The sequence below is a fragment of the Acinonyx jubatus genome, chromosome D2 (genome assembly GCF_027475565.1).
Source record: "Acinonyx jubatus isolate Ajub_Pintada_27869175 chromosome D2, VMU_Ajub_asm_v1.0, whole genome shotgun sequence".
Classification (NCBI taxonomy): domain Eukaryota; kingdom Metazoa; phylum Chordata; class Mammalia; order Carnivora; family Felidae; genus Acinonyx; species Acinonyx jubatus.
In genome coordinates, this window is record NC_069393.1 from 38,271,135 (window position 1) to 38,292,517 (window position 21,383).

The 21,383-nt window shown below is 47.9% G+C and overlaps 1 long non-coding RNA gene across 1 annotated transcript; it reads right to left on the reverse strand.

Moving 5' to 3' along the window:
• Positions 1–10,751: 10,751 nt before the first annotated feature.
• On the reverse strand, positions 10,752–21,204 carry LOC113600199 (uncharacterized). Its single transcript, XR_003421152.2, has 3 exons — positions 20,039–21,204; positions 16,074–16,279; positions 10,752–12,204 (listed from the first exon to the last, which is right to left on the reverse strand). It is a non-coding gene; the product is annotated as an uncharacterized LOC113600199 (long non-coding RNA).
• Positions 21,205–21,383: the final 179 nt, after the last annotated feature.

Below are 21,383 nucleotides of genomic sequence, written 5' to 3' on the forward strand. Positions count from 1 at the left end.
AATAACTCATTTGAGGGGCGCCTGGGTGGCCCAGTCGGCTGGGCGTCTGACTTCGGCTCGGATCATGGTCTCCTGGTTGGTGGGTTCGAGCCCCGCGTCAGGCTCTGTGCTGACAGCTCAGAGCCTGGAGCCTGCTTCAGATTCTGTGTCTCCCTCTCTCTCTGCCCCTCCCCCGATCTCTCTCTCTCTCCTCTCTCTCAAAAATAAATAAACATTAAAACATTGGGGCGCCTGGGTGGCTCAGTTGGTTGAGCGACCGACTTCGGCTCAGGTCACGATCTCACGGTTTGCGAGTTCGAGCCCCACATCAGGGTCCGTGCCGACAGCTCAGAGCCTGGAACCTGCTTCTGATTCTGTGTCTCCCTCTCTCTGCCCCTCCCCCACTCATGCTCTGTGTCTCTCTGTCTCAGAAATAAATAAACATTAAAACATTTAAAAAAATAAAAATTAAAAACGTAAATCATTTGAACGGGTCAGACAATAACATGATAATTTAAATATTGGCTTCCTTTCTTGCAGGCTTGATTTGCTTGGTGACCAACTTACTAGTGACTAGTTAACTAGGTAGGTCATTCAGGCGAGTCAAATTAGCACAAAAGAAACATGTCGCTTTTAAATATACTTGACAGTAGTAACACATGCACTTTCTTAAACTCTCCTGCTGAATTTAAGTGCAAAGAGGACAATCGCCAATCTTAAAGTCCTCCCAGTTGCTGCAAATCATCACATGCTTTTGAGGTTATGTCGGAATCCTGTTTAATTTAACATTTTTCTGCCTGTTTTGCAGACTGACCGAGTACTTCAGTTTTTAGGGCTGGTTGGCTCTTTAAGAATCCTTTCAGAGCAGTGCTTGGAATATAACATTATAAGCTTCTCCGCAACCGAAAATGTGTGTGTGTGTGTGTGTGTGTTTAAAACAAACCTCAAAAGCTGATAACAGCTGCTTAGAAGTAGTATTTATTTCAGAATCATGCGTAAATGTGAGAATAACTTAAGTATGGGTCCTAGTTCAGTTTTTTATGTAATTGCAGAATTGTATTTGTGCTGCTGTTGTATTAGAAAAAATTTTCAATATCACCTTGAAGTAGAAATGTGTATTTTAAGTACTAAGGCAAAGGTAAATGAAAAACACTTTTTAAATTCGTTTTTAATGTTTATTCATTTTTGATAGAGAGAGAGAGAGGGAGGGAGGGAGGGAGGGAGCGTGAACGGGGGAGGGGCAGAGAGCGAGGGAGACACAGAACCCGAAGCAGGCTCCAGGCTCCGAGCTGTCCGCATACAGCCCAACTTGGGGCTCGAACCCATAAACTGTGAGATCATGACCTAAGCTGAAGTCAGACGCTTCACCCACTGAGCCACAGGCACCCTGAAAAACACTTTTTAAATATATGAACTTTGTTTATTTTTCTTCGTGAGAATCATAAATGTTAGCAAATTACCTATAACTGAAGTGATTAGCGATTTATCAGCAAGGTGGTTTGGTCAGTTATTATACACAAATTTTGGTGTGCTCTAAAATGCTTTATTGCACTTGGGACATTTTCTTATCTAACCTGAATTTACATTCCATGTTGCTAACATGGTAAATGTAGTATTATTAAAGTAAGTGAGCATGTCAAAAAATAAACCAGTAAATCAATAAATTAATTACTTAAAATAGGCGGGTGTTACCAGCCTTTCAGGATTATGGTGAGTTTTGAAAAAAAAATAACACCTGAAAAGTAGCCAATATGTAGCAAATATTCAATGAACAGTAGGTATCACTGATAATAGGAGAAGGAGAAAGAGAGAAAGGAGAAGGAAGAGTAGGATTTAATCTTAAAGCCCTTGAAGACTCTACGGCACGCACAGAAGGTCAGGGTTGGGACGGAAACCGGGAGTGGTCCGGTCTGACTGCAGAGAAGGCTCTATCTTGGGACACACAGGAGGTAAGGAGAGTAGGGGACAGCTGCAGACCACTTTCTGAGCACTATTCTAAGCCCTTGTCACTTACTAATTAGGTTAATCGTCATGAAAACCCAAGAGGCACATGCCATGATGACCATCACTTACCATTCTCCAGAGAAGGAAACAGAGGCACAGAGAGGTTGGGTAACTTGCCCGAAGTCTCACAGCAAGTGCACTGGCAGAGTCGGACGGGAACACAGGCACTCTGGCTTCAGAGCCTCCGCTCCTCACCTCGGTGCTCCACCAACTGCAGCCCCCAAATAAGGGTCACACTGAGTGGCTTTCATGACAGGACTGGGAGTTTCTACCCCACAGACACTGCAGATTTACTGGCACAGGCCTGGGGACAGTGAGAACATTGCATAAGCCCCTGGTCATTGGTGAAATAGCTGTGGAATCATCCTAGGAACCAGATTTTCATCCCATATCTTCCCATGGGAACAGAACCTCCTGTGTATTTTCCAAAGGGGAAACCAGAGAGCCGGGAAACTGTATTTAACCCCACTGAGAGATGTGCTAATGGTGCAGGAGAAAAAGTGGAAGTTAAACCAAGCTCCAGGAAAAACTCGTACGTGTTTGTGAGACCCTGAACTGCGCTGTCATAAGAGGCCGGGAAACCTCCTTTTCCAAAGAAGGCGGACTTTTACTCGTCTTATGACGGCTGAGGGGCTGGAGGAACACACGAGCCCCTTCCAAAATGAAGGTGTCTCCGGGAAAGAAGGAAGTGTGTTCTTTCAATTTCAAGTCACACAGCTGTCTTGCCCCACCAAAGACCTAAAAAATCATAGCAAAGACATTTCAAAGCTAACAAATACCAACCAGTTCTCAGAAACAAAAGGACAATATACAAGTGAACCAGAAACTTGGAGGGATCCTTCAGAAACGCAAACAGATGATGGGCTCAGATCTGAAAAGGGACAGTATGGCGCAGAGCACACGCACCTACGATACCTGTGGCACACCCAGGGCAAGCCATCGCCGCTCGGCTAGACTGTAGGAAGGGGACTGTGGCTGGAGATACCACTCGGGGGTGTCCTCAGAAAACAGTAGGGGCTGTGAATGAGGACACGGAGTAGAAGGACTCTCCAGGGAGAAGGTACTCCAGGTAGAGCGAAAAGAGATAAGGACAAGGTTACTAGAGGATGGGCAGAGGGAGGTGATTCCATTCAATGACCATTCAATTTGTTGACCATAACCCTGAACCTCACCACTTCGGTCACATCCCCAGAAGGCTTACTGCAAGACACTGCTTGTTGTGGAGAGGAGGGACGATGTGCCAAACAGAGAGCACAAGATGTTCAGTGTCCAGGGGGCTCTTGCTTTCTTTGTCCCTTCCCTGCTGTCCCACACTGGTGTCATTTCTCCAGACGTGACCTTGCTCTGAGGCCTCTGGCTCAGAATGCTAAGCCAGCCACCGCCCTTCTCCACACATGTGGGCCTTCAAAGCCCCAAGGCAGAGATCAGCCAGGGTGGCGGCTGGGACTGAGGCCCTCAGGGGGACAGGCCCTGGGAGACAGATTTGGAGCAGAGGGGTCTTCTCCGGTAACTGAGTTGGTAGCAGCCATGACTTGACAAATATGGGTTCCACCCACTCCACGCCCAGGGAGATCCAATCGGAGGCTTGGAGAGAAGAGGGGAACGCTGCCGGTTGTAGGTGGTGCGCTGGACGCTGACACTAGCTTTCACTCCCTCGCACTAAAATGACAGCGATCAGATCGCGAGAAGGTAGAAACCCACGAAAATGATGGGGGAAGTAGAGGGGATGAAGCAACATCATAGTGTGGGCTGGAAAGCTGATGGAAGAGTGTCACAGGCTTAGGACACCAGCGAAAAGCTGAGTGATAACATGGGCAGGTAGAGAGCCCCAAAGCAAGTGGGTTTATACCGCGGAACCCCCAGAAGCTTGAGAACAGGCAGCTTCCCTTTCCTCTGGAAGTGGGTGTGAAGGTGGAGCCAAAAGGAAGAATGATTGGTCACGGGTCTGTTGAATGACCCAGCCGATTTGAAAATCGGATGCCCACACAAAACTCTGCGTGCAAACGTCTACGGCAGCTTTGCTCGTAATCGTCCTGGACCGGAAGCCACCGAGATGCCCTCCCATAGGTGAATGGATAACCAAGCAAACAAAATGGTGTATCCACATGATTGAATATTATTCAGTTATGAAAAGAAAGGAGCTATGAAGCTCGGAAAGGACATGTGGAAACTTAAACGCACACTGCCAAGGGCAAGAAGCCAGTCTGAAAAGGCCTCATACTGTGTGATTCCAAATAGATGGCATCTTGGAAAAAAAACACAACTCCAGAAGAAGTAAAAAGGCCAGTGATTGCAGAGAGTTGGGGAGGGCTCAATAGGTAAAGTGGGTGGGGGGAGGTTAGGGGAGGGGGGCTCCTAGGGCTGCGAAACTAGTCGGTATGATCCTGTAGTGGTGGATTTGTCAAAACCCATGAAACTCATTCACACGAGGAATGAACGTTAACATATGCAGATTTTTTAAAAAATCATCTAGGAGGTCATCAGATCCCGGGACGGAATGCAGAATGTGACGAAACGATCTCACTGCATTACACATGCATGAACGAACCTGACTGAAGGGGTTGAGCCAAAGGTGCTGACCTAAGTAATTCTGGAAATGACAGAACATAAAGACAAAAGGAGCCGTACATAATCACTGTGCTCTAGTGGTGCCCGAAGCCCTCCGCAGTGGAGCACAGGCAAACATTCTCACAGTTCCTTACACGGACTTGAGTGCTGAGGTAGATGGATGGAGACTGGCTTCTCGCTGCCGGAGGAGGAGGTTACAAATACGCAGGGAGAAGAGTCTAGAATGATCCATTTCTTCGGGCGCCTGGGTGGATCAGTCGGTTAAGGGTCCAACTTCAGCTCAGGTCATGATCTCACAGTTCATGGGTTCAAGCCCCGCGTTGGGCTCTATGCTGACAGCTCAGAGCCCGGAGCCTGCTTCGGATTCTGTGTCTCCCTCTCTCTCTCTCTGCCCCTCCCCCGCTCATGCTCTCTCTGTCTCTCAAAAATAAATACATGTTTAAAAGTATTTAGAATGATCCATTTCTTAATGGATCTGAGTGGGAAACAGCAGTGTGAATGGATATTTAGCTTCTGTAGATATCATACAGATGGCTACCTAGAGAAATATTTTATAGGTATGTATCTACACATGGCATCGTATACACACGGATGGGTTTTGTTACTCTATCAGCGGAGCAGACCTGGGAGCAACAACATCCCAACATCCATGCACACACCCAGTGCCCAGATCCTGGCCTCTAACACTGTCCAGTAAAAGGAACAAGGACTTTTCAGAGAAATGGCTGATTCTACAACTGGGGCAGGAAATAACACAGATGAGCCAGGAGCATCTTGTAGTGCTAAAAAGTAAGTGTTCCCTCTCTCTCTCTCTCTCTCTCTCTCTCTCTCACACACACACACACACACACACACACACACACATGCAGTGATGGGGACACAGGAACCAGGTGAAAGAGCTCCTAATAGCCAAAGCTGGAACGATTTGTCCAACTAAATAAAGCAGTACCGGATTACAACTCAAGGTATAAAATAAAAGCCCATGGGTCCATACTGCTATAAATGGCTAAATAAACACAGAATAGTCAAAACTCCTGTACCGAAGAGTTCCAAACAATTGATGTCGAAATCTGCCCTTGCGGAGGTGGACAATAACTCCCCAGTTCTTAAACACGGGTTGTGCACGGTGACTTCCTTCCGAAGATCACAGCATGGGGAATGGGAGAAGGTGGAAAGAGCCACTTTAGGGTGGAGAAACCTGACCAAGAGCACCTCAGCCAGGTGAGCAAAGTTAACACCATCAGTGATAAGCCGTGTTGATACTACGTGATCTGGATAAAACATGATGAAAATGGCACTGTGTTTCTGTGGTCTTTCTCTCAAGAACACATAATTCCTTTCTAGTCACTAGAGAGACAGCAGAAGAATCCCAGTTGAAGGACAGTCTACAAAATACCTGACCAGTACGCCTCAAAATTGTCAAGATAATCAAAACCAAGGAAAGTCTGAGAACGGTTATAGCCAAAAGGAGACCAAGGCGAAATGACTGCTAAACAGAAAGTTTCTTTTTTTTTTAAATCCACGGAAACAATAAATGCTAGATAATGTTAGCTAGAACCCGGAATACTCCAAGAATCGACTCAACTAAAAACTATAGAAATGTTTTCTGATAGGAGCGTTTTGTTCAAGTTCATTCATTGTAAGTACAGATCAAGGGTAACACAAACTGGATTTTTGGATGAACATATGACAGAAAAGGATACATTTTTAGTAAAGTCTTATCTTGGAATGACAGAAATAATTCCATCATATTGTTATTAAAAGGGAGTTATTAGGGGCACCTGGGTGGCTCAGTCAGTTAACATCAGACTTCAAATCAGCTCATGATCTCGCGGTTCAAGAGTTCGAGCCCCACATGGGGCTCTGTGCTGGCTTTGGATTCTATGTCTCCCTCTCTCTCTCTCTGCCCCTCCTCTACTTGTGCTCTGTCCCACTCTGTCTCTCAAAAATAAATAAATGTTTAAAAAAAATTTAAAGGAGTTATTAAAAATTAATGTCAAGTACATATACTCCTTTATCATCACTTCTGATTTTAAAATTTAAGTCCACATGGGGCGCCTGGGTGGCTCAGTTGGTTGAGCGTCCGACTTCGGCTCAGGACATGGTCTCATGGTCTATGAGTTCAAGCCCCACATCAGGCTCTACGCTGACAGCTCAGAGCCTGGAGCCTGCTTCCAAGTCTGTGTCTTCCTCTCTCTCTGCCCCTTCCCCACTTATGTTCTATCTCTCTTTCTGTCAAAATTAAATAAACATTTTTTAAACATTTTATAAAATTTAAGTCCACAAACACTATAAAAAGATGTTATATGCTATTCTTGTAGAATAGAAAACACTGGGGGAAGGGGCACTTGGGTGGCTCAGTCAGTTGAACATCCAGCTCTTGATTTTGGCTCAGGTCATGATCCCAGGGTCCTGGGATCGATCCCTGTGACGGTCTCCACGCTGAGCATGGATCCTGCTTAAGATTCTCTCTCTCTCTCTCTCTCTCTCTCTCTCTCTCTCTTCCTCTGCCCCTCTCCCCCACTCACGTGCTGTCTCTCTAAAATGAATAAAAAAGAAAAAAAATTTTAAAGGAAACATTGAAATGAAATTTTCCCTTTGGAACGAACTCTACTACACACACACACACACACACACACACACACACACACACATACACAATCTCTAAGAAGTTTAACCCCAAGATACATTCCCTCCCTCACTACACAGGTTGGGGATGGTCTGTTCCCCACCTCAGCAGAAGCCTGAGGCTTCATTTTCTGGAGACAATAAAACGAGAACATCCAGACAAGAAGACAGCAGCATGGATGGGTATGGAGTATCAAAATGGGATTAAAGGTAAGTTTACCTAATAGATGTTGAAACCTCCAGTCTTCTTCCCCAACTCAGATCTCAAAGCATCAGCAGCGAGACTTATCAGACCCAGACCCAGATGGTGTAGGCACTCCCTGACAAAATGTCTGGCCCGATTGCCTAGAGAGTTCATAGCCACCAAGCAGCACTCCCCAAAGATACCCGCACACACATGCCCGCACACACGTGCACATACGTATACAAGCGCACAGCATCCAGTGAAGATTTGGGGGTCCTCCTCAGACAAGAAGACAGCCAAGAATCTCTTATCTTTTGAGGAAAGCCTCTCCAAAGAAGCAAACGCAACCTGGAAGATACAGAGGCTGTGTAGGGAGAGGAGAGCATCAGGAAAAATGGCCCTGAATATCTTCAGAGAGATGGGAAGGAGTATGGCATACATGAAACAAAAAGAGGAACCATAAGAAAAAATATCCAGAGAACAAAAATGAGCCCTTAGAAATTAAACCTGGAGTCAGAACAAAAGTTCGGTACACAAGGAGAATGAAAAGACATGCCCAAGATGAGAGAAAATATTTCCAAAACACACATGTGCTAAAGCCTTGTATCTAAAATACACAAAGGAGTCTTGGGGCGCCTGGGTGGCTCAGTCGGTTGAGTGACCAACTTCGACTTAGGTCATGATCTTGCAGTTCGTGAGTTCGAGCCCCCCGTGGGGCTCTGTGCTGACAGCTCGGACCCTGGAGCCTGCTTCCGATTCTGTGTCTCCCTCTCTCTCTGCCCCTCCCCCACTCACACTCTGTCTGTCTCTCTCTCTCTCTCAAAAATAAATAAACATTAAAAAATTAAAAAAATATATATATATATGCCAAGAAGTCTACAAAGAAGTCTTAAAACTGAACAGTAAGAAAACAAACAACCCAATTAAAAAATAGGCAAAATATCTGAACAGATTCCTTCTCAAAGAAGATATACAGAGGTCGAGTAAGCATAAGAGAGGATACTCCACATCACGTGCCATTAGGAATTATAAATGAAAATAACGAGACGCCACTACTCAGTTATTAGAATGGCTAAAATCCAAAACACTGACAACACCAAGTGCTGGCGAGCCTGGGGAGCAACAGGAACTCTCGTTCATTGCTGGTGCGAATGAGAAGCAACGCAGCCACTTTGGAATGCAGTCTGAAAGTTTCTTACAAAGCCAACCACAGCCGACCACACAATCCAGAAATCATGCTCCTTGTATTCAGCCAAATAGGTTGAACACCTGTGTCCACACAAAAACCTACACGTGAATGTTTACAGCAACTTTACTCATAATTGCCCCAAACTAGAAGCAACCAAGATGTCCTTCAGCAGGTGCATTTAGAAACTATCAATGCGAGCAAGTTATTTTGAAATATGGAAGCGAATACCATATTGTTAAGAAGAACGGGAAAGAACTGATAAAAAGAGTTGGAAGTCATTGCTTTGGGAGAAAAATAAATAGTGAGGGCAGGGTGGGAAAGCTGTTTTTCTTGTAGCAAAAGAACAATTGGCTTCCTTGACTATGTCCATGGATAACGGTGATAAAAATAAAAACAGGAAAAAAGAGAAAAATAGAAAAAGAACTGGAGAGGGAGGAAAAAGCTCATACATAGACTGAGCACCGCTGACCCAGCACGGTTCCAGACACCTCTTCGTGCTTTTCCTCAATGAATCTCCCCACACCACACCACATGCCCCAACCACAAAGCATGCATCACCTCTTGTAGGATATAGGTGATACATGAGCAGCCCAGAGGCACCGAGATCCTGCCTGGAGATACACGTCTAGTGAGAGAAGCTCAGTCCGTGCATCTCCCTGTTCCCACCCCTTTGGGCAGCTCTTACCAGCATGTTATTTTTCTTCTGAGGTAGTTCCTCTAAGGAGTCAAGGTCTGGTCCCTTCCCCAAAGCCTTCCTCCAACCCCTGCTGACTTGGGAACATAACTCTGTCAGTGATTTAATTCAATCCAGATGGAGGGCTCCACTTGGCTCTTCAAGCATGCCTTTGGGGAGTGCTGAGATTTGCAGATAAACCTTGCCATGTCAGAGAAGCACAAGAAAACAGGAGGGTGACAGCATATGATGGTTGGGGGTGGGGGAATCATTTAGGGATGAGTTTGAACCTGAAGGAGGAGACTCCTGCACAGCTGTCAGGCCTGTGGCCAGGCTTTGGGCCTTGGGCCACCAGCCCAGAATCTTCGAGGCAGAGACTCGTGTGCTCCACCCATTCACAAATTCCCCAAACACTTTTGAATGCCCTGTGGCAGGCACTGGGGTGGGAGCTCGGGGTGCAGCGTTGAATCAGACACAAACCTCTGCCTTGAGGGATCCACGGTCTAGCAAATGAGACGGTAAGATGGGCAGACATATGGGTAACCAAATATTTATGACCCAGTGGGATCAGAAATAAGCATTATGGTAGAGTCAGGGACAGTACAGGAAAAGAGAGAGTCATAGTCTCGAAGGAATTGACATGGCGCTGGGTTATGGAATATGAAGAGGCACATGCCAAGGCAAGAAGCTGGGAGGCACACCCCAGGCAGAGAAAAGAGCAGGTGCAAAGGCATAGTGGCCTGCATGGATGGTGAATCATAGAGGCAGGGTGAGGAAGGACTCTTGCTTGGAACAGCCCCATATAGCTCAGAGGACCAGGTGTCATGAAATATGGCCTCCATTCCTGGTCCTTCCTAGTGTTATCGCCTAAGGAAAGTCACCTCCTCTTCAGAACCTCAGTTTCTTCACCTTTTTAATGATGAGGGTAGTTTTGAATTTTAAAAAACAATATGAAAAGTATATATTACATTGTGTTCTTAAAAAAAAAAAAAGATATGTTACATACATGTGTGTGATAAAAAACAGGTTTCTTGGTCCAGTCCTCCCTCCCTCTGACTTACCTCCCCAAGGCAAACTCTTTTAATCATTTATGTTTTTGTTTATTTAGGTGGTTAGCCTCTAAAAATCTAAATCAAATGTTTATGGATCTGTTTCTTGATTTGCCAACTTTAGGTAGTCTAATGACTTCATGGTGTGATAAAAAAGAATTTGGTTCACAGAAACTCCCTCCTTTGTCTCTTCTTCTCTGTTCATTCTATCTATCTATCTATCTATCTATCTATCCATCTCTCATCTATTTATCTATCATCATCATCTAATTCTGTCTTCTAGTGGTTACATTTGAACATTGAAACATTGTACCTATACTTCTATTTCTTGTTTTCTCAACTTTATTCAGTAGCTCAACAACTCGGAGAATTTGACTATTAACTCCTCTGGTTTTTATTTCGTTGTCCCCCACAACTCCAGTCTTCCATGGACTCTACATGTATTTTTTTATATTGTCAAGATGATTAACACTGGTATCTGTCTTTAATCATCACTAAGTTTCTATGCATCGTCTACAAGTTGTTTTAAAAAATCAAAAATAGCATTTATATTGTTATGACTGTATTAATATCATTTATTATGGAATCAAAAGTATGCTATAATTACATTGCTTCTATTGTTTTGCTTGCCTTTTTTCCGTGGAGTTGATAATTGCCTTTCTTCCTTGCATTGCTTTTTTTTTTTTTTTAGTGTTTATGTATTTATTTTGAGAGAGAGAGGGAGAGAGCGTGAGTGGGAGAGAAGCAGAGATGGAGAGAGGGAGAGAAAGAATCCCAGGCAGGTGCCACACTGTCTGCGCAGAGCCAGACGTGAGGCGCGATCCCACAAACCACAAGATCATGACCCGAGTTGAAATCAAGAGTCAAATACTTAACCCACTGAGCCACCCAGGTGCCCCCTTCCTTGCATTGTCTTATTTTTTCCTATCCCTAAGTTCTAGTATCACAAGGATAATATAAAATCTATGGAATTTCTAGATTGTAAGCTCCACCAGGCAGGCATTTTTATCTGTTTTGGTCAGTGCTGTGTGTCCTCAATGTGCTATCTTGAACCTGAAATCAGAATGATTTTTATCTACCTCCCAAAACTATTTAAAAATTCAGTTGTACCGGGGCACCTGGGTGGCTCAGTTGGTTGAGCGTCTGACTTTGGCTCATATCACGATCTCGTTGTTTCCAAGTTCGAGCCCCGCATCGGGCTCTGTGCTGACAGCTCAGAGTCTGGAGCCTGTTTCAGATTCTGTGTGTCTCCCTCTTTCTCTGCCCCTCCCCCACTCATGCTCGCTCTCTCTCTCTCTCTCTCAAAAATAAATACAACATTAAAAAAATTTTTTTTAATTCAGTTGTACCAAAACAACTTTTTTTTTTTTAAACTTGATTTTTTTGTTTAAGTGTAAGCAATCTCTACACCCAACACGCGGCTCAAACTCATGACCCGGAAATCAAGATTCTCACGCTCTTCTGACTGAGCCAGCCAGGCGCCCCAATAAACTTATTATGTTTTAATTTATTTTTTAAATTTTATTATTTTTTTTGTAGGCTCCACACCCAACATGGGGCTCAAACTCACACCCCCAAGATCAAGCATTGCACGCTTTTTTGACTGAGCCACCCAGGGGCCCCTTCAAAACAACTTAATAAATGTCAAGTACTATAAACGTAAAATGACTTTCGTTATTTCTACTTAATTTCCTTATTTTTACTCAAATGTAGTAATCCTCTCCATCACCTCCCAGGCTAATGATGATTCAACATCTGTGTGCAGTAATGAGAAGCTCACTTTCTATATTTGGGCATCTCTGATTCCGAGAACATCTTTCCTCTGTCCAGTTTAAAAGGATCTCTCCGTAATTTCTTGCCACTCTTCTTTCCACGCGCTCTTCTTTCCAAGGTCTCTGATTGTCAGGCAGCCTGTTGCTTCCTGGGTCAGCTGTTCAGAAATAGGATCGCTGTATCATGACCTTCTTTGGGCTTATCTCTAAGAAAGCATTTTACTACAACTCCTCCCTTCCTTCCACCCACCATGCAGGTTCCCAACCTTCAGCATCTAACCATGCGGCCCAAAGGGCGGTGTCTCCAACTGCCCACAGGCTCAAGGCCCATTTCAACATTTACAGTAAACATGTGACTGAGCCGAAGTCAAACACTTAATGGACTGAGCCACCCAGTTGCCCCCTTAAAATTTGTATTTGATCATTTTATTAAATGATGAGTGATTCCCGGGGCACCTGGATGGCTCAGTTAAGCATCCGACTTAAGCATCAGGTCATGACCTCACAGCTCGTGGGTTCGAGGCCTGCATCGGGCTGTGCTGACACCTGTTTCAGATTCTGTGTCCCAACCGCCCCCGCCCCCCGCCACTTCCCCGCTTGTGCTCTGTCTCTCTCTCTCAAAAATAAATAAGCATTAAAAAATGTGTTTTTTTAAATGATGAGTGATTCCCATGTCAAGGCTCCAGGAACATTTTTGAGAAAACCGAAGTGCAGATCAGATAATATTTTAATGGGTTTCTTGGAAATATTAACAGTTAGGAACCTCATATAGTCTTCTAGATTGGGAATGTGGGGGTGGGTTTGCTTACAGGCCCTTGAAATCCAAAAGCCAGGAGCGACCGGGCTAAATAAATGGGTGGAGAATGGGAATCCTGGCGGTCTCCGACTTCCGGGGCAATGCCCTTAGGTCCTCTCCGAGCGGTTACCTTCGCTGCTCTGGAGGCCAGCCCAGGGTAGGGGCGAGTGAGACAGGGCAACCTTGATTGTTGAGATGGTGAACTGGGAAGGGACCGGGGGCCAGCATGCTGGGGCTTTGGCTACAGAATGGGCTCATCTTGTGCAGGACTGGAATGAGCCTGGTCTTTTCCTCTCTTGGAGATGTCCTCCAGGAGGTCCTGTGCCTGTACTTCTCCCCAAGAATGAAGGGAGGGGATAAGTTTTGTTATACTAAGATAGGCACAGCAGAGCATCCAGGAAATGACAAAAGAGAAGATATAAAGTGGAGTTATTTGCCAGAGCTCTGAGACGCCCCAGCCCTGGGGGTGGGGGTGGGGGTGGGCAGTGTTAGAGATCTGGGAGGCCTTCCTGGGGAAGGAGGAGTCAGTTGAAGCCTGTGTGTCCAGGTGAGAGTTAAGGGGAGGTATAGAAGTGGCAAAGTGCATGATGTCCACAGGGACTACGGAGGCAAGAGTCGGGTCTGGCCTGAGGGTAGGTTAATTTGGGGAATGCTACGTTTAACAAAGTCACGCAGTCTTCTTTACCACAGAGCTTTTAACATGGTGGTATGACCCGTGAATCTCCAGGTTTCAAATATTCCATCTTCCCCCAGTCACGGACCCTTTATTTAGAAACTGCTGCGGAAACTAGGGAGAAAACACAAAGAGGTTTGACGGGCTAAGATCACGACAAGCCTGACTGAGGTGCTCAGTCTTTCCTGTGTACGAGGAAGGTGGGCTGAATACTAAACATGTAGATTCCCGGGCCCCATTTCCTGATGAGAGCTGGGAAGCAGGGCCCAGGAATCTACGTCTAACAAGCTGATGCCCACGTGAGGGTTCTAGTGACCACACTTGGAGAACTAGGAGTACAGATGAGACAGTATCAATGCTCAGAGGGCCTGGAAACTACAGCTCAGACGGCAGTCACGGATTCAAGCCTCTGTCGGGGTAAAGGGCTGAGAGCTGAGAGCCTGTGGTCACTCCACCTCCCCCTGCTTTAAGGGATGGGGGTGGGGAGAGCTGAGCTGCCTACCTTCCGTAGAGCAGAGGAGGTCCCAGCAAAGCCACTCGTCTCCCCCCTGGTGTCTGTGATCAGGTACTGCAGGTCAGGGCTCACAGACCCAGAGAGCACCCGCAGCAGCCCCTGGAAAAGTAAGCGGACAAGGCTCCCCTCAAACCTTGCTTCTTCCAGGAAGCCTCTCCTGACTTCCTCCTCCTTTCTACGCTCCTGCAGTGCTCATTTCTGGAACACACGATCTCCCTTGGCTACACCTCTTCCTGATGTCTCTACAACGGTCGTTTTCAAGCTTATGCAAACACTGATAGCTTTGTCTCATGAAGCGGGGAGCCTTAGGGATACTGTCGACAGCTGAAGGTCTATGGACTGTGGTTAGAGGTACAAAGACAGCAACCGAGGGACAAATACCAGCGATATAGCTGGCCAAGGAGAAGGGGGAGGGGGGTCAGAAATCTCCCATCCATTAGGACTCAACTTCAATAAAGTAGATTAATTAAGAGATAGCAGAGGGGCGCCTGGGTGACTCACTCAGTTAAGCCTCAAACTCTTGGTTTCGGCTCAGGTCATGACCTCCCAATTTGTGGGTTTCAGCCCCACAGGGGGCTTGCTCTGACAGCACAGAACCTACTTGGGATTCTCTCTCCCTCGGTCTCTGCCCCTCCTCCGCTCATGTGCACACATTCTCTCTCTCTCTCTCTCAAAATAAATAAACATGAAAAAAAATTTTTTTAAAGAGACAGCAGAAAGGCTACCTACTGTCAGGCTCATTTATATGACATTGTGGAAAAGGCAAACTCATGGAGACATACATTAGCTCAGTGGTTATCAGGGCAGATTGGGGGATGAACTGAAGAGAGTAAATGCTTTGCAGTCAGGCTTGGAGGCAGGAGGAGGGGTGGGTTAGAGAAGGCTCCAGAAAGCACCCTACCTCCATAGACCACATGACAGTAGTGGAGAAAGATCAGCCTGCTCAGCCAGCACACAGAACCCTCCCAACCCTGCCCTGGCCACTGACTAATGTCTTAGGGACGTGACAGGCCCAGAAAGTACACTGCCAAAGATTCCTTGAGCAGTGGGTCATAGGATCTCAGGGGGAAAATGAACTTAACAGTAAAAGCAGCTGACTTGATTAGAGCTTCCCATGTGCCAGGTGTGGTGTGCTACAGGCTTTACATATATTATCTCATTTAATCTTCACAACAATCTATGGAGTTATTATGCCCCCATGTAACAGAGGAGTGGACTGGAGTCTAGAGATGTTAGGTGATCTGCACAAAGTGACACAGTTAGTAAGACAGAACGGAATTTGAAGTCAGGAACCTCTGGCTTCAGAGCCCTAGGCCTCAACCACTACTGCTCTTTACTGCCACACAGGCTACCTCCCATCACCCCAGTGACAGGGGAGTCTCTTCCCCCGCCTTCCTGCAGGGCACCTATCCTGCCTTGGTTTGCACACATCTATTGGCGGGTACTCACTATTTTCCCAGGAAGATCATGCTTAAATGAACTTAAAGTTGACTTCTGAGTACATCCACCCACACTCAGTCACCCCTTTGGGGCCTGAGATAGTTGTTGGTGCTGCCCGTCAAACATTTCCACCTTCTCTTGGGCACTGGGTAGGATTGTACTTCCTGGCCTCCTGAAATTAGGTATTCCCACATGACTTCCTCTAACCAAGGAAATGTGAACAGACACTTTAAAAGCCAGTGTAAAGTTCACCACATTCCTATGCTGCAGGGTTTGGGGGGCTCATGTCTGTCTGGAGGAAAACCCACTTGGCTTGGACCCCCCTCCAAGTGACCAGGACGAGCAGAGCCCCCCACCCCCCTCAAAAGTGCCCTGATCTGTGCTGGGTGCAAGAAATAAGTCTTAGCTGGGTAAGCCTGAGATTTGGGGATTGTTCGTTACAGCAGCAATGTCTCGCCTATCCTGGCTGACTGGGTCCCACAGAGCAAGTCAATCTGCTCGGGGCCAGCAACAACCCAGCCTCCCCCAAGTCTTCGCTAAGTTATGTAGCCCCAGTTTTTTCAGCTGAGCCTCCCATGACTTGGTGAGCTGACTTCTTACCTACCTGCTCTTTTCCTCTGGACACATCGCGATGTGAGAACTGGGCACAATAGTCCAGGAGCAATTGGCAAAGCCTGTTGCCTCCTCCCTCGTCCTCAGTGCCCTCCCCTAGTGATGCAGCCAATGGTTCCACTGGGCCTTCATCAGGTAGATAAGGTAGTCCCAGCCGCCGATTCTGTTCCCACCTGCCTGGTCCTAATTCTTTGGGCCCTGGATAAAGAGAAGGCTCAGGATTTAGAATTAGACTGACCTGGCTTTTAATCTGGACTTTGCTACTAACTTACTGGGTTACTGTGGGCAAGTTACTTAACCTCTCTGAGCCTTTTTCTCAAACGAAGGACAGAAATAACAAGACCGACCTTGACATAGTTTTAAGTATCAGGTAAAGTACCCAGAATCCCCCTGGTGTCCAGTGGGTCTGTGCAGATACTATTTCCCTTCCTTTCCCCCTCACCTCCTTCTCCTTCAGGCTCCCAAGATGGGGAAAGGGGAAAGCATTTCTGCAATGAGGCCCCGGGTGATTCCTATACCACTGCTGTGCCCTAAACCAAGTCTTAGGCCAGCCAGGGCCCCCCCCCCACCCTCCCTTTTCCAGGTCGCAGCTGTCTGCCCCCACCCCAGTCCCCATTCCAGGGGGCTGCCCCATGGGGCTGGGAAAGAAGGAAGTGGACTCTAGGCTGCAGATGTTCAGAGCTCAGAGAAGGCTGCTGAGCTAATCCCGAGGCTGCTGGCAAGGCTGGGCCAGAGCCTCAGAAGTAGGCTTCCAAGAGGCCCTCTCCTGCCTGCCGGCTGCCTGTGGCTCGGCTCAAATTTCCGAGGCCCCCAGCTCAGGAACAGCTGCGTGGCTTCCCCTCCCTGCCTCCGTTTTCTCTTCTCTCTTCCCCCGACATGAGTCAAATGGACAGCGGAGCAGCGCTAGCCAGGGGTCTGGATGGAATCCAGACGTCTCCCAGCCACTCGACCCAGTTCTCTGAAGCCTTAAGGAGCTCAGACCCACGAGGTTTTGGGGGCCTTTCAACTGGGGGACACATTTCCTGCTGCTCTTCGTTTGGCGGAAAACCTCGGGCCCAGCTTTGATGCTCGGATTTTTGTCTGCCCCTCTGCTCCCTGGCTGGGTGGGCTTTTCAAGATAAACTCTAGCCAGTGTGGTGGAGCGGAACTAGGCTTGGAACTGGGACCTCTTAGTTTAACAGCAACCCTACCTCTAAGCCTCCCCAGCTTCCTCCTCCCCCCAAGTCTCTGATTGCCTCTTCCAACTGCCTCCTGGGGTGCTGGCCTTTTGACCTCTCTTCCCCATCATCACCCAATCATCACCACCCCCAGCAGAGGGGTGTGCATGTGGGTGCACGTGCTCGTGTGTGTGCTCACTACCATTTTCTGGATGCTTGTTACATGAAAAGCTTGCTTTATTTTATCCTCCCTCATCTCACTTTTTCTCTCTGACAAATACGGAAATGGAGAAGAGAGGGTGAGAATCTTGACTTATTCATGGAAATAGGAAATGACAAAGGCAAGGTTTGATCCCAGTTTTGATGTTCTGATGACCTCTGAGCCCACTATGCCCTTTCTCCAGCCAACCATGGGGCCTGGTAAGGACCAGATCAGTCACCTGCCCGGGAGCATGCAGGGCAGCTGCGTGATTTATCCCCATCCGGATACTGAGCCCACATCAGCCACAGATGTGTGTATGCCCTTTCAGGGTTGAGTCCGAGGAGATCCTGATTGAGCTAGTGGGGGGGGACCCCACCATCCCAGTGTGCCAGGATGGAGCGTGTGATGGGGTGGCAGAATCTGTCGTTCTCGGCCAGGTCCCCAGTCCCTGGCACAGGACTGTCCCTTTTTGTGCTGGGAGTGATTCCAAATGAACATAAGGGGACTTTTCATGAGTGACCTCATCCACCGAAGCTGGTGTCCACCAAAGAAACTGGGTTCTGAGCCAAGGCGGGGGAACGCCTGCCGTCACGGATTTGTTGAAGGACTGCATGCAGGGGTCCACCAGGTGTCTCCTAAGCTGTTTTCAAGGGTAATTTTGACTCTATGTAATCTCTGCCTGTAATTACAAACTAAGTCCAAATATGAAGAGCTGTCCTTTCCTCCCAGGGAACTTGTCTCTAATGGTGGGATCCCAGGACAGGGGAGAAGTCCTAAGAGGGACTGGAGACCTGGGGTCTTTAGAGAACCGGGTCCCCAGAGCTCCCTGTTGCTTCTCCCCATCTAGGTTTTTGGTGTGGCGCAATGCGGGAGCGTTGGACAGAGAATGGGATCTGGGCTCCAACGTGGCTCTGCAGAGGGACCCTGAGCAGGTCACTTATCGTCCATCTGGGCCCCAGCTTCCCCATTGGACAGACAAGGCTGTTGGACGAGTAATCCTGCTGAGATGCTGGGGCCCCTGGGGGCTCCTTCTGGGATGGGCAGGGCCCTGAACCCCAGCCTAGGGGGGCAGCACTGACTCTAAGACCGCTGTGTCTTGCCTGAGGCTCCCAGAAGCCTGTGCCCACTAACTGGTGCTTGCTTCTGGTTCGGGGCCGGCTGCTAGACCTGCTTCCAGCGACGGTGTCATCACTTCATTTTCCAGGTGAGAAAAACACCTGTGTTGCCTGTGGGCCTTCCCCTTCCCAACACCTCCATCCTCCCTCTGTCCCTCTGTTGTGATGTCCCCATGTCCTGTGTCTCATGTCCTAGCCAGGACTGCCCTTCTGCAGAGCCTCAGGTCCAGGTGCCCGCAGGACCTCCCATAACCAACTAGGCACCCCCATTTCCTCAAAGAACTGCCCTCTGCCCTCTTCCTCTGTTTCAAAGTCTACATTTTGGCTTGAAATAGTCATGACCCCAATTATCCTTCAATACCAGCTGGGTCACCTTGGAAAGGTCACCTCAACTCTGAGCCTCAGCTTTGACATCTCGAAATAGGGGCTCTAATAATAATAGTAATTCCAGCAGTGACCTCGTGTTGGATGCTTATCATGAACCAGGCTGAAAATCAAGTCTTTACATACAACTCAACACCAAAAACACAAACAGTTTGAGGGCACCTTCGGTTAAGCACCCAACTCTTGATTTTGGCTTAGGTCATGATGTGAGATCGAACCCCAATTTGGGCTCTGTGCTGACAGCCTGGAGCCTGCTTGGGATTCTCTCTCTCCCCCTCTTTCTGCCCCTTCCCCCCTCACAGTAAATACACATTAAGAAAAAATCTGATCAAAAAACGAGCAGAGGACCTGCATAGACATTTTTCCAAAGAAGACACAGAGATGACCAGCAGACACATGAAGGGATACTCAACATCACTCATCATCAGGGAAATGTAAATCAATTGACCACAATGAGATGTCACCTCACACCTGTCAGAAGGGCCAGAATCAAAGCAACAAGAAATAACCAAGTGTCGGTGAGCATGTGGAGAAAAAGGAACCCTTGTCCACTGCTGGTGGGGTACAGCCACTATGGAAAACAGTAGGGAGGTTCCTCCAAAAATTAAAAATTAAAAAGAATTAAAAATAGAATTACTATATTATCCACCACTGGGTATTTACCCATTGAATATAAAAATACTAATTTAAAAAGATACATGCACCCCTATGTTTATCACAACATTATTTACAAGAGCCAAGATATGGAAGTAACCCAACTATCCATCCGTAAAAGAATGGATAAAGAAGTTGTGTGTGTATATACACACACACACACACACACGCACACACGCGCACACACACACACACACACACACACACACACACACACTGTAATATTACTCAGCCGTAAAAAATAATGAGCCCTTGCCACTTGCATCAATGTGGATGGAGCTAGAGGGTATTACGCTAAGTGAAGTAAGTCAGAGTGCACAGCAGCAAAAGCCAAAAGCCCCTCCATCATCAATCAACCCTTGGGGTGAGCAGAGTCCCAACCAGAGTCCTCCCCATAAAGTGTTAGTCCTCTCATGGGGACTATGATTGCGAAGGAGCACATCACCTGCTTGCCAGGGCAGCGGCTGGGCAGTGCGTCCTGGAGAGTCTGACTTGCTTTGGCCTTTATCCAGATCCCGTGGCCCCAGGGCTGAGGGACAAGGAGATGGGAAGAGAAGGAAAGTGGGAAGGAGGAAAAGGGTGAGAACAAGCTCCCGTGGGAGCCTCTGAAGCTCCATCACATACTGTGATGTATGAAGCCTAATGTGCCTGAGCCCCCACCAAAGCCCTCCTGAATACCATCAACTGGACAGGGCTTGGCCTGTTTAGGTGGGGAAACTGAGTCCCAGGGATCAGCAGTGGCTTGCCCAATCTGCAGCCACACCAGGGATCAAACCCAGATCTTGTGATTCCCAGTTTGGGCTCGCTCTGCCTTCTTGACATCAGCGTGGCGCCTGAGTGCAGGCTTGGAGGGGATGTTCTGCCTCCCCTGTGGGCCCATTCTACAGTTGGGGAAGGAGATGAGTGGGTCGGTCTCCTTCCATCAAATGGGCAGGGGACGGAAGAGCGAGGGCTGGAGCTGGGGCCCTTGTTCCAGCTGCCCCCTACGGTCCCTGCAAGCCTATTCTGCCCTAGCAGCTTCCCTCTCCATCCTTAAAATGGAAACTTTATCTCCCTGGCAGGTGGTTGCGGAACCCAATGAGACCAACCATACCTACGGAAGGGAGTTGCAGGCTGTGACGCCGAGGGGAGACAGGCATACTGCCTCCTCTGGCTCAACGTGGCCCTGGGGAAGGCGAGGTCAGGCTGTCCTGTGCTGCTGGAGGTAGGACTGACCCAAGTGGGTGTTTCCCTCACCTGTCTCTGCGGTTGGCTTCGGGCCCCTTTGGCCAGTAACACACTTAAACCAAACCCTGGCTCCTGGCCGCGGCCCCCAGCTTCGGGAAAGAACTACAGGCAACGTGCCTTAATCTGCCCACCTCCCCGGACTTGGGCTAAATTAAGTGCATCCCAGGCAGTAGTTCCTTCCCTAGAAACTGAACACGCTCTTCTTCCCTCCCCCCTCCCCCCACGCACAGCTGTCCCTTCCATCAGGCCAGGTGGCTGCCGAGTTGACAGGCCTCCCAGCCGTGGCCCCGGAGGCTGTCCTCTGGCCCCTGGCTGTCCCTGGGTGGTGAGTGGGGGGACAGCAAGAGGAAGGGAGCTACCCCCATACCCTCACCACAGCGCAAGCCCAGGTGGAATGTTGAGGCTAAGCCCCGCCCACCCGCCTTCCCCTCTTCCTTCCACACATACTTTTCCAACCCCTTCTGAACACCGGGCAGGCTCCTCCAGGCACGTGAAAGACAAAACGGATCCCTGCCCTCATGGAGCTTATGTTCCCCTGAGGGGGACCAAGAGGGAGCACACTG